The sequence below is a fragment of the Sebastes umbrosus genome, chromosome 5 (genome assembly GCF_015220745.1).
Source record: "Sebastes umbrosus isolate fSebUmb1 chromosome 5, fSebUmb1.pri, whole genome shotgun sequence".
Taxonomy (NCBI): domain Eukaryota; kingdom Metazoa; phylum Chordata; class Actinopteri; order Perciformes; family Sebastidae; genus Sebastes; species Sebastes umbrosus.
Genome location: NC_051273.1, coordinates 16,550,170 through 16,564,626, shown reverse-complemented (window position 1 = coordinate 16,564,626; position 14,457 = coordinate 16,550,170).

Here is a 14,457-nt window from a genome sequence, read left to right as displayed (position 1 = left end):
ATAAGCTATTCTGTTGACCTTCCTGGGTCCCAATAATTACTTCAATTATAGGTGAAGTAGACTTTGGAGAATGCGCGTTTGTGTTGATGTGGTGAACTGGGACAGAACGTAGCCCGAAGACTGAAACAAAATAACAAACAAAATATTATTACCCCAGTGTGCACTAGATGGTTTCAATTTAATGTTGATACGCTGAGAGTATACACATGCATAAAAAAAACTCAAGTGTGTGTTTAATTTTTCATACCTTGGTACCGTATGTTGGCTAATAAACCAGTTTAAAGTCTTGAAACATGGTGAAGGATGACAAAGAGAGTTTGAGTTGGCTGATTCCAGTTAGGTCATCTACTATACCAACAGACCCTCTCGGCTCAGGCTGCGAAGATTCACTAAAACATTAGATCTCCTTGAGAAAGCCCAGAAGGACCCACGCACTGTCGGGCTGCAGGTCAGGGAGGTCAGCATTTTAACACTTCTACCAGCACATAAACAGATGCTACCATTTGTAATCCACCAACCAAAATCAGGTGCGAGCCAGAACCCTGCCTGATGCTGTGTTCAAGGATGCTCGTATTTTCTAATGGAGTAAAATACCAAGACCTGGGGAGGAGGACAAACTTTTACTGCTCAGAGAGAAGAAGAGCCTTGAGATGAAGGTTCTGCTCAAGGCAGAGGAGTTGGAAAAACTCTTAATCCTGTTGGAAAACTCCCCTAAATCCCAAAAGGTACTATGGAATTCTCAGCAGAAGTGTAGATTGCTGAGAAGAGCAGGATCAAGGCTGTCCAGGGTCACACTGAAGAGCATATGAGCAGAAAGACCTTCCACAGCACTACGAGGAGAGACCCTCTCTCCATACGGCCCTGTTTCTGGACTGCCAACCCCTCTAGCAGGTCAAACTCAGCAACAGAGAGACAAGAGAGATGAGGGAAACTCTGCTGAGCTTGTGTACAGAGGAGTCATTGGATAATCTACAGAACCAAATAAACTGTTAACATGCAAAGGTGAGTGCTGAGGTGAAGGACAAAGATAAAAACTAGCAAAATAAAACAGACAGTTAAGTCAAGATTTACTGAAATAAGACATTGCAAAACAGAGGTAGATAGAGACAGATAAACAAATGGAGACAGACAGGCTGACTAATTAAAAAAAGGTAGACAGACCTTTTTACTTCTGCACACACTTCCTAATGAAACACCTGAAAGTGTCTTCTATTTTAGAGGTTTTTATTTGACAACACCAGGAAGCCACACACGCTGAGCAGAATTATCACAGCCCTGACGAGGAGGGAGGATGAGGTAAGAATAATGAAGATAAGATGCAAAACAAAAGTGATGGTACTGATGAGCATGTTGCCTGTAATCCACCACAAATTATTCCAAAATCCTTTCAGCAATCATCTAAAACACACAGTGTTTAAAGGTGCTGAAGTCGATATTCGGAGCATATCTAATGCCTCCACCAGTGGGCAACCTCCGGGTCTGAGAAGTGAAGCCAATGCTGAAGTGCCTTAAACCTGCATTCTTTCTAATTGCCAGCAGGGGGCGACTCCTCTGGTTGCAAAAAAAAAAAGTCTGATTGTAAAGAAGTCCATGAGAAAATGACCTACTTCTCACTTGATTTATTACCTCAGTAAACATTGTAAACATGAGTTTATGGTCTCAATCGCTAGTTTCAAGTCTTCTTCAATACAGCATGATGTTCATTTAGTAAATTATGGTCCCATTTAGAGTCAAATAGACCATAAAGCAGGGTATGCTTTAGGGCGTGGCTACCTTGTGATTGACAGGTTGCTACGACGGTGTTGTCCAGTCTGGGAGTTGCCCGTGTTTTCGTCTTTCACAGTGCGTTTTCAGTTCATAAAAGTTAATTGTAACATTTTGGTCGCCTAAAAGTGTCTTCTTCAGCGTTTGGTTGTGCTTAGCTCCACCCTCTCGTGTCACTTCTGGTTGCGACTGCCAAAATGGCGAACTTGAGGCTTCGAAACGGCAGTCCACAAACCAACGGGTGACGTCACGGTGAGGACCATCGTTGTTATTTGAAGTTCTGCAGTAGTGACTTTAAAGTGCATCCGCTATAGAGCTCGATTTTAAATAGTCATAGTCAACTTAATTTTATGAAGTCATGTTTATTCTGTCCACTTTTAATACCAGATGGCTTTTCGTATCATTAAATGACAGGTGAAGTTGATGGAGGAAATCTTTGCTTAGGAGCACAGTTTTTACCAGCATGCATCTACTCCCTGCTAATAGCACTCTCACTCACTCTCGTCTCTTTTAGTTCAAGCACTTAAGTGAAACGATTTACATATTCCCATGGGAGGACTCCTCTGTTAAAGAGCTGATGCTTTCATTCTGTCTATCCGTCTCTCCTTTTTTCGTCCATTGCTCCATTTCCCCCGCATTAATACGACTACCCTCGATATCGCATGAAAGAAAGTATGAGGTAAAATTTTCCTGCACACTTTGCAGTGAGTGCCTGCTGCTTCTGCTACACAGTATGTGGAGACGGCACAGGCAGCGTTGGCTCTTTTTCCGAGCACATTTAAAGGCTTTTTTGCAGAGGAGTTCACATCCTTCTTTTTCTTTGTCTGAGGCCACACAGAGCAGTAATATAAAACCACACAACTTTGAAAGCTCCGTATATCAACATAACACCCGCAGCCCACAGGCCTTGCTCAAACTTATGTATCATCCCCATCACTTGATGACCAGATTCTTTCCAAGGACTCTTGCTCCGTCTCTCGCTCTTTTCCTCGCGCTTCAGTTCAGCTATCCAGGCAAGATCACGCTGAGCAGGGGCCACTTTCTGCCTCGCGTGCCCCATGGCAGCGGCATGCATTATGTACGCATCTCTCTGTGGATAATGTGCTCAAAAAATGCCCCCTGCCTGCCCTTGTTATTGGAAACCCTCTCACGATGAATAATGACAGACATCAGGGTGCCAAATGTCCCGTGCAGGACACCGTAGGCATTTCTCTGCTAACAGGAGGGGAACAACATCTGTTTGGCTGCTGAATGCAACGCTGATTCATCAGTCTCACAAACACACCTCGTCTTAAAGTCACAGTCAGCTGTTTCACAAATGCACCGAGGGGTGAGTTTCATACAATGTCAATCAAACGGCGTAAACACTGGCAGTAATGATGAAAACAACATAAATAACTATAAATAACAGCGAAGGTATGATGGTAAATTACATGGGAAAGGGATCTTGTTTCTCTCATACTGCTCGATTGATGACTGTACCTTTAATCATGACTTGGCTCTGAAGCGGGGCGCTGGTCTATGACTACTCTGAAGGACACTCAGCCTGATGCAAATTCCCCCATGAGGGGAGAAAATTGCAGACATTTCATTTTAATGCCTCAACACTCGTCAAACTTAGAACTTGCTCAAAGTTTGCAGTAATGTAGTAGAGGTGGAGAGGGTTCATGTGACCCATAATAGAGGAACATAAGAGACATAGAGAAGCCGGTGCTTTTTTCACTGCCAGCCTCTTTTTGTCATCTTGAAGAGGCCTCGAGGATTAATATTGGCCTCTTTAGTCTGTAACCTCCTTTGGCCCCTTCATTTTGTTTACCCCGTCGTCTGACAGGTCAGGTCATATCACATGTGTCGGGGAGAGGGGCTAAGTCGAGTGTGCCGTCTGCATGTTAACAGACTCCGTGCCCTGACACCTCCTCAGTGGAAGTCGTTTTCACAAGCCTCATTTTGAATGAAGGCGTTTAATACAAGTCAAAAGTGCGAGAGGATTTCATTTCGTATTCCTGAATAAATCTGGAGGGGAAGGATTGTGGAGGGAGGAACTGACATGAATGGAGAGGAGAAAATGTACGCCTCGAGGACGTAGAGAGGAGAGAGAGAGCACAGAGAAGGAGACAGAGGAGTGGGGGGATACGGGGGCGCAAATAAGCATAAATCATTTGGAGTAGCCTTTCCTGTTTCAAATAATATATATATATATAAACATATCTGCATATGAATGCAGAATCTGTATGCAACAGGACAAGATTTTTATATCAGAAGCGTTCTGGTTTCCGTTTGTAGTCCGTGTAGTATTGACCAATCATATTTGAGCGGGCTTTGGTTGAATGCAGGTAAACAGTCCATGTGGAAAGCAAAATAGATGGAACACATTGTCCGAAATTTAATCTCTGAACCCACCGGCTATCGTCTGATGATGATTTCACTTTTTATTAGCTAGAAATAAACTGCTAGCTGAGTGTAAACCGGCTATTTGTGAAACAATCTGGCCGGAGACCTCGTCTCTCAACTCCAACTCCAGTCTCCCGTATCAAGTTGCTCATCGGATTGTAAACAACGACCGGTGCAGAGAAAAGGAAGTGTTGGCCCGGATATCCGCTGGCTACAACGGAACCCCAGAAATATATCCTGTTGCCCCCCGAGGCTAAGTCGCCGTCAGACCATCGTCACAGATTGCAAAGAAACAAGTTCTTCTATCTGTAATCCTAGTTCCCTCTCACCAGAAACACCCTTACTTTCTACTTTTCTGTGTCTAACGAGGGTTCATTACAAAGATTTTATATGAAGTCAAACAACAAATAGCTACTAAATACGGAAGAAAGGGGAACTTTTAAGTTATCTTACCAACAAAGTCTGCAAAGCAGAGAACTAACTGCCACAATCAACTCTATACCAGCCCTTTCTCCTAGAAATGATGTTCAAATACTACTAATCTGCAACAGAAAATACATTTGGATGTAAACGTAATGTGTCAACACGATGAGGAAACATTGTTAATGAACATACAGTATCTGCCAAGTGACTAAATGTTGATACTAAAACAATAAAATGTTGACTGAAAATGAGTTTTCTGCCAAATATCTGCTCATAGCAACTAAAGCATTATTTAACTGTTTCATGGTTATGTCTAGGCACTGAAATCACTTGCTCTATGTTTTATTTATTTTTAGATGGATTAACTGATGCAGTGAATCTGTGCTATGTGGACATAATCAACATCTGTTAACATGTCTCCACCTACATTTGCATGATCCTGCTTTTAAGGTGCACCTGTTTGGTAAATACACTGCATGTGTCTGGGGCACAATGTGTCAAACTAGGGCCTTAAAGGGGACATATCATGAAAAATTCACCTTTTCAGTGCTTGTGCACATACATTTGGATATGTGGAGTGACTACCAATCCACAAAATGTAAAATAAGACAACCTAACGAACACCCCCCATTTGAATATCTCCACCCGCGGCTTGAGAACTACTCTTGCAAAGGTGCACCATGTTTTTCTTGCAAGCCAATCAGAGCTTTTGGGAGGGTGGCTTACAAAGAAAGGTGCAAAACTGGACTCACGGTAAAAGCAACAAGTCGGTGCCTACTTAAAGTGCCTAGTCTGGACCCAATTTTACCTTAATCATTGTGCTACAGTGCCTTGTCACTTGGCCTAAAACACTGTGGTACTTTAGCTTCAACCATGGAGGCTCAACCCATAAGTTTCTCTCAGCCTCGAGAGACAGCTCTACTTCTGAGAAATGTTTCTATGAAAGGCTACTGCTGCCTCTCTTGCTCATTTAATCCCAGCAAACACTTTGACGATGGATAGATGTGGGGAAGATAGTCAGCACCAAATTGGAAATCCTGTATAATCACATTGTCTTTTTCCCTCATCCCTCTGTTTGTTGCTCTCTCTTTCAATCAGAAAGTCATGATACTGTGTCTCTCTTCTCTCTGTCTGTCTCCATCTCAGTTTCCGTCTGTCTCCCCCCCCCTCCGGCCAAGATGCCCCTGTCCAGGGAGCAGGCCGTTTATGAGCATCCCCACTGGAAGCCCACTGATAAATGTCACTGTCTGCAGCGAAATTAAACATTTAGCAAGAGTCCTTGGAAAGGGCTCAGGGAGAACAGTAAACTAGCATATCCTCGGGTTCCCTGCTTTTTTGTTGTCTTTTCATGTTTTTTAATTAAGACGGGGCTTAACAGAACATCGGCGTCCACCAGTGCTGGCTTGCATTTCCTCGTCCTCCTCCTGAGTTTTGCCGCGTTCAAGGAGAGAGCAAGGAGGAGCCCGGCTGGAGAGGGACTGGGAGCCAACTGCTTCCTACTTTTGAACAAAACTCATTAACGATGCTTCGTCGCTTATTTCAGTTTCCTCCTTTTTCTATTCATCCCGGAAATGGCTTTTGTTGAGTATCTCTCACCCACGCCCTTTCATTTACTGCATTTGCATCACAAAGAATAAAACACATTTTCATAGGCGGCTCTTTTTCCTGTTGTCTACCGATCTGAGTGTTAGACTAATGGCCTAGGAATGTTTCCTTGCTCTGAGCTGCGGATGCATCCCAGCACCCACAGCAGCCATTTAATGGCTCAGTCTGGCTTTTATGGCCACGAAACTTAAAGAGGCCCTTTTCCAGAATTACTGCACATTGAGGTGTGGCGGAGGCAGGATGAGAGCTCTCGGGCGTTTTAGGGGGACAGGTGTTTTATGTTCTGTGTGTGCATGTGCACGCGCACGAGTGTGTGTGCCTGTTTGTGTGCGTCTTGCGTGGTCTGTTGGAGGCCTGACAGAGGTAATCACTCAGTGAGATGGAGGGACGAAGCAGCTTTAAACGCCGACTCTGTTTTAGGCTTCACTGCATAACCAAATAACGCTCTGTGTGTCGCAGAGGCTAATAAGGCGTATTCCCTTTCCGAGCAGCTCAAGGGGAAAATAGCCTTCCTCCTTTGAGAAAAAAAAACTACTTTTACGAGATACAGACTTTTCCTTTTTTTTCCCTCTTTTTTTTCTTCTAAGCTGACAAATAAATTGCAAGCAATTTTAATGGTTTTTCTTCCTTTCCGTGCTGTCGGGAGTGGAAATGACACATTTCACTGCCCCTGCAATGTCTTCATATGGGTATTTATCAGCCCCAGTGACTCCTGGCTGTGTTAATAATCCCACAGCACTGGTGTAATGGATTCAGCCAAACCCCTGCTTTATCCCAGGTATCCTCCCTTTCTCCTGCTAAATCCACAGATTATTGCAGAAAATACTTTTTCTCTCTTATACTTGTTCTGTCAAATTAGCTCTTTTAGCATCCCGGCCCTTTGGAGGAATTACAGGACTTATTTGGTTTTTGCTGAATGCAGGATAATCACCGGTTCACTGTGGGGGTTTAGAAACGCAGCTCAATCTATCTCCCTTCTTTTCTCTCTCTCTGTCTATCTCACTGAGCTTAAAGTCTTTTTTACAGATTTTTTTTCATTTTTACAGATAGATCCTACGACTATATAGGTTATGAGAGATGGTTCTTCACTGTTTTTATCTATTCTGTGTAAATCATGTAGTGAGGAAACTTATATACTGTACATAGTATTATATTGTATAGTGGACTGCAATGTGTCATGTCTGGAACTTGGGCTGTCACGATATCAGATTTCACTACATGATTATTGTGGCCAAAAGAATTCACAATAATGATATTATCCCAATATCTATAGACTTTATCTATATTTCATTTCTATTATGTTCAGCTTTGGTCCAAGTTTACTTCCTGTCAGCCACTGCAATAGCAAACATTGCAACAGGAAATACAAAGGGATTAATTTACAATGGTTATGTTGTCAAGTTTGAAAAGGTCTATGGACGATTTAAAAATAATAATAATGCTATCAGTCAAATGATTCTTTAACTTTGCTTATTGTGTGTTTTGTGTCTTTTTTTGGCAAATGAATTGCTCAAAATATGATTGTAAGGAGGTGGAGAGAGAGTCTGTAAACATAACCGTATATATAAAATTATTTAAGAGGCGCAGGATTATTTACAAAATATTATTAAATGTGTATTATTAACATTATATCAATATATGCCATTATCATGTTGCACAGCAACAATTTTTTTTCTGTATGAAACTATTGAAATTGGACTTCATTAGATTGTTTCAGGTCAAACTAACTGACAAAAGTTAAAAGTAAACCTTGCTAAAACAAAATTATATTTATATTTAATGATATTTATAAACAATTCTATAAACCTACGAGTTTAACTTATTTAATCATATGATTTCATGCATTGTATTGTATTATGCATTGTTTACTTTCTGTTTTAGCACCTTGTATTGTTTTTTTTTATTATATTACATGAATGTTTTCTGGGCAAAACTTTACAAACTTGTTTACATTATTTTTTTATTAACTTTTTATTAGATTCTCACGGTTCTCTAGATACTGTAAATGGGGAAGTTTGTCTGTCTATCTGCCATTTGTCTGTCCATATATCTTTCCACTCACTTTCACATAAACTTGCTAGTTCCTTTTCAGTCCCTTTCTATATTTTCCTCCCCTATCTATCCATCAATGCATTCATTTATCTCTGTATAGCAGTTTCTGATGACGAGCATCCAGCACAATGCCTTGTTCAGGCAGGCAAGGTCTATGGATGCGTGATGGAGTGCTCCGCTCAGCAACCTGGCAGCGACGTGAACAAATTGATTTTCTGACAGATTAAAAAAGATTAAACCAGCCATAAAAACAAGCAGGAAAGTGCTTAATGGACCATATGTGCACAATAAGCTTCCATATGTATTCTTTCCCAGCTTCTGCTCAGGCCATCCATCTTATTTACACTGACAGGTCACAGGCCACGCTAACGTGACAGCCATGACGGCTGGACCGTGTCCTTCATGTTATTTTGTAAAAGTTGGCCATATCCTCGAATATCAATGGTACACAAAGCTGCAGGTAGATGCATATTTCACGTGTTTTTCTCTGTGAGTTTGGTTGTATTCATAGACCAGGTTTAAATTAAACAATTTGACGGGTTACAACACAATTCTATCTTGCTGCATAAACAAACTTCTCCTGTTGTTTACGGTAGTGATTCCCAAACTTTTTTTCTGGGGACCCACTTAGACCTTATCTATACATCATGAAAAGAGCAAATTTGTGCTACCATTTGTGCTGCCATTTCCGCATCACCTTATATCATCTTGAATAGGAAAACCAGCCATTTCGAAGAGATGTAAGTTTGATAAATCACAACTTAATTTAACGCACGTGTTATTGAAAACACATACACATGTTAGATACTTAATAAATGAAACCAAATAAATATTAAGGCAGAGTTAACAAGCTCTCATTTCTTTTCCTCTCATCAGTAAAACAAACAGAACATACGCTAGCCTTTCATATTCAATGTTATAAGTAGTACAATATCAACATTCAGGCTCCCTCATGTGGCTCAAAGGTGTACTGTATAAATCTTAAATAAAAGACTGTAAGACATTCTGCAAATTTGTTTGGCAACCCTAAGAAAATCTCCTGCGACCCACCTGTGGGTCCCGACCCAGTCTTTGGGGATGACTGGTTTACAGTATGCATGCTAGGTAGTACATACGAATAGTTCTTTAACATATAATCCTCCGATTAAACCTGAATCACCATCGTCACTGACCGAATCAGAAGCTTTTAGGGATGGAGCTCCCCTCACTGGTGACTGAGAGCACTGTTCAGTATGTTACTGTTAAAAGCTTGATAAAAGACCCACAGGAACATTCATAATGTGATTACTGTCACAAATAAGTGGCTGCTGAGCTATTCATCTTATAAATAGTGCTTAGTTTTGTACTGAAATTAATACCTTGAACCAGCAACAAACTGAACTCAAGTTCACTTGCTGTTGTACGTACTGAAGTGCATTTGAACAAAATGATACAAATCAGCAAAGTGATTTGTAATTTTACACTTCTAAAACAAGCCATCGCTTACTATTTTACGAGACCTTTTGAGTCTGCCTTAGGGCTAGACCTCATCGGTTCACAAACATTAACATTTCACAAATGGATCATATCAGCAAAATCTTAACTGCTAAGCCACCAATACATTTTCTAGACTCAATAACAGAATGAGCCCTGAATGCGTGGACCCTGTCGTAGTTTGACATCACACTAAATGTCCAAAATAATGTGTTGACATCATCGCCCTCCACGCAATTAAACATCCAGTCAGCATGACGGCATGTCTGCAGATTCTTATTATAGCTTTGCTTGCAAGTTTACACACAGAAGCAGAACAGTGAAAATGTGTTTGACCTTTTTCTTCAGTACAAAAACAGCAACAGATGCCATCCTCTCGGGATTAAATATAACTAATTCCATTAACGGCCTCTTTAAAGCTCAAGTCACACTGTTGTTGTGGTAGCCAGTTAATTAATCTACAACTCAGCAACAAAGTCAGTGGTAAAGACATTTAGGCTTTCATTACTTTTCAGGAAAACAGTGTGAAGTACATACAGTCACATCAGTACACTTGAATAGTGCTGTAGTCAAGACCACCTAAACCGACACAAAGTCATGACCAAGACCAACACAGGGGCAGACCGAGTCAAGATCAAGACCCGATCAGTGCGTGAACCACACTGCATGACACACTTACAATAAAATGTGGAACATGCAAACCTTACGCACTCCTCAGATTGATCTGAAAGATCCACATTCCCATAAAAAAAACACCCACAGAAAACAAATGATTACTATTCATTCACCTGTTTTATTGCCATATAAACTGTATATGTGTGTGTGTCTAGGAGTACACAGAGAAATGTCTTGATAAAATAATCAAAAAGGAATTGCAGAGGCGATATTTGTGTGTGGGATTTTCCTTTTGTTTTTATGAGCAATCACAGAAATGATGTTAACAAATAAATTGGATAATGCACAGGCATTTAGCGATATCCCCGCAGTTGATGGTCTTGACCGGTCTTGGAATAACATCCTGAGTCCTCTTTGTCTGAGACCGAGACAAGGACAGTAAAAATGCGGTTTATTCCGAGACGAGACAGAGACCTTCAAAAAGTGGTACTGATCTGGAGTGCTACATCACTCCACTTGAATGTAAATTTGATCTGTGAAAATGAAAATGTATGAATGTATCGGATAGGTCCATCCTCAAACTGATAACGCTAATGAATGCTTCTTCTCTCTGCCACTCCTCCATGCAGTGCATCAAAACATATCCACATTTAGATGTTGGTCAGTTGTTATCATAACTAGCATTAGTTACAGCACTTCCTGTCAGTTTCTTCACAATAAACGCCTCACAGTTGGCATCATTTTTTATACACGAAGCAGATGCAGGAAGTGCTCCGTGTAACAGCAGCTTCACACATCAATGGATTTTGTTACAGCTCTGATAGCATGATGACAAAGAGAGGGGATCAGGAAACCGTAAAGCTGCTATCAATATCGGTGTAAGAATGGGAAGATGCATAGAAACAGCCTTATTTCAGGCTCGATAGAGAGGGTGTCAAAATAGTGAAAGAAGGGATTATTTGGGGATATTTTACGATGTGAAAAACACTCTCTGACATACAAAAGCATGCCTACTGTATGATGTAAAAACTACATCATATAGCACCAACTCCAAACACAGCTCAACTCAAACTCTTTTGATGAAGTTCAGCAAAGTCTTGCTTGGGTCCAGCTTCTGTCAGCAAAGACAAGCTGATGTTAAATACTTGGCTCAGGCTCAGACTATGACCTGCGTTTGAGGATGCAATTAACCAGCAATTAGCCGGGCCCCGAATCCGAATCCCTCATGATTGAGTTCACATTAAGTTTACGCAAGTCAGAGGGATTCTGGAGTTCAGCCGGACTACGTTCACTTTTGGGGTCAGAGAAGAGAGAAATGAAATAATGCGATATCCTTTTCAAACAAATGTCTTTAAATTCCCCAGTTTCCTTGACGCTACTGGTCAAGTGCATTAGACTCAAAGGCAGCACATGGATTATGCCAAAGCTTTCCTCCTGAATGGAAATTTAGGCTTCACATTCTGTGATCTTCTGAACCTCTGAGCTGATTTAGACTTAAGACAGAATGGACCCAAATATCAGCAGGAACCACAACTAGAAAGTGTTAAACCTCACAATTCATTTATTCAATCATGTTATTTGTGGCCGTTTAATCACTGGCTTTACTCTGAAAACACACTGGATAAACAGCTCTCTTGGCCATTTTCTGTAATTGGACCATCAAACATGAGCGCTGCAACAACACAGCAGAAACATGAAGCACAGTTTCTTTGACAAAGCAAGCTGAGCGGCACAATGCAAGACTGTTAGCTTTGAAGCTGAGGCTTATGAGTGCTTTGGGAGAAAATGTCTCCTCCAATGTTGTGTATCAAGTGTTTCTCCAGTATGTGCATGAGGATAAACATGATGAAGAACACAAGTTTGGGGGCATTTGGCAAATGACTGCACTTTTTAAGCAAAAACCACTGACCTCAACGTCATTCATCTGCAGTCAACAAACACTCCATGCCAACACTTTAACATGCAATATGTCAAAATGTAAATACTAAAAACCCACAATAGCTCTGCTGTTAAATTGCAAACTAAGTTATTTGACAGTCTTTTGAGAGCAGGTGTGCAGGCAGGTAACTGATCATGTGACAGCAGAGGAGGAGGAAACTCGTGAGTGAGGCAGGAAAGTTCCACAAGACATGTTGTTGCAAACACAGGGAGGAAAGTGTGAGATAGAGCCTCAGCTAATGTTTGTATATATAAACATGACAGTGAGGACTGTGTTTCAACTTCAAATCCAGTTTATTTATACATCACAAAAGGAGTTTCTGCACACTTTATAGATTGCATACAAACATCAGACACAAAGATAAGGGTTCTCACATGCACGCACACAAACAGGCAGAGGCACTGTTAGCAATTCTAATTATCAATACAATAATAATAAAGAGTAGTATGAAATAATCTCAAGCCTTGTAGATCAGAGGGAGTATTTTGAAATTGTCTCTGGTTTGTATTGCTATATGACGCAAAGAAATCCATACAGTATAGGTGGAATATGACTGAACCTGCTAGATCTAATAAAGACTCTGGCTGCTGCATTTTGGACCAAGTGTAGACACTTTTGTTGCTATTATGGGTTGGCCAGGCAAAGGTGCATGAAAATAATAATTTCTAGATGTACAGAAGTACTGTATATACAATCATTTTGGCATCTGTAATTGATAAAATGGGCATGATCCTACCGATGTTACGTACATGAAAATGGACAGATTTTGTAATGTTCTATATATCGTAGAGTACTGGTTCCCAACCTGGGGGTCCTGACCCCAACTAGTTGTCCCCAAAGCTTCACAGGGGAATCGCAAGGCCTTCTTGATTTTCAGGGGTGTAAGACAACCTTTATTAAAAAGACACAGTTGGCCTACAGTATTTCTCAGCATTTCCTTCATTTCTGTGAAGAAAACTAAATTAAATGGCTATTTTTAAAGTTTGGATTATTATTCAAGATATACATTTTTAAGAATCTATTAACTTAACAGGATAAAGACACAGCGAAGACCTGAACACAAACTATATCCACAGAGCCTTCCCTCTCTGCTAAACAGCCTCGTCCTGCATAGAAAAGTACACAGTTAAAACAACCAAAGAGCTAATAGAACAATGGACAGGCATCAGGGAGAAGAAAACACTGAACTTGTCAAAAAAGAAGCCTATTAAGTATGTATGATTGTTAAAAATGAAAAAAAAAAAACATAATACAGACAGAGAATTGTAGTAAAAGTTCCTAAAACTAACAGGAAAACTCATCTCTGATGAAAGATTGCTCGTTTTACACAAACTTCCTGCAGTTATTGCGTTCACTGTTTGGGGTCGAAACTGTACTAATTGTAAAGTTTTATCAGTTGTTCTTTACTGTGTATTGTTATGCATTGAATATACTATGTAATATCCATAAAATATATCACTTAGTCAGGGGTCGTTAGTTCACTCAATGATAGAAAAGTGGTTCCTTAAGGAAAAAGGTTGGGCCCCACTGCCTTAGACCAATCACTCTCGCTCAAATCCAAACAGTGCCCATATTTGTACCTTCTAACCAAAAACTTGAGTCTTCAAACTGTTTTCTCACAAACTAATAGTTATAAAATAGTAAAAAAAGTAATGGTTTGTGCACAGGGAAAATCCAGTATACAAATTGAAAAAGATGCACACAATGTATGCTTTAAAACACTATGTCTTTACTCCACCAAGCCTCCAGTGGAAAGAAGCTCTGCTCGGTTGATGAGCCATGGATTACATCTACAATAGGTGGCACAAAGAATGAGATACCCACCTATTCACACCCTACCACATCAGCTTAGAGCAGCGCCGCTCTAGACAGGAGGCAAGAAAGATTAGAAAACCTCAGTCTAGCGTATACTAAGGCTACCGACTGGGCCTGCAGCCACATGATGATCTCCCAGCCAGTCTTCCTCTTAGAAATGTTGGCTTTTCACAGTCTTTTGCCTTTTCTTTCCTCCCCTCTCTCTCCCTCCTTCTCTCTCCCACTCTCTGGGACCTTCTTCCTGTAACAAGCCCCGGCAGCTGCAGTCGACGGAGCAGCCCGGCTCGCTTCTCGATTCAGTCGCATCTCCACAGATGCCTCCCTGGAACGCTGCAAACGGCTATTACATAAAAGCTGAGTGACTTACAGGCAAATCCTCT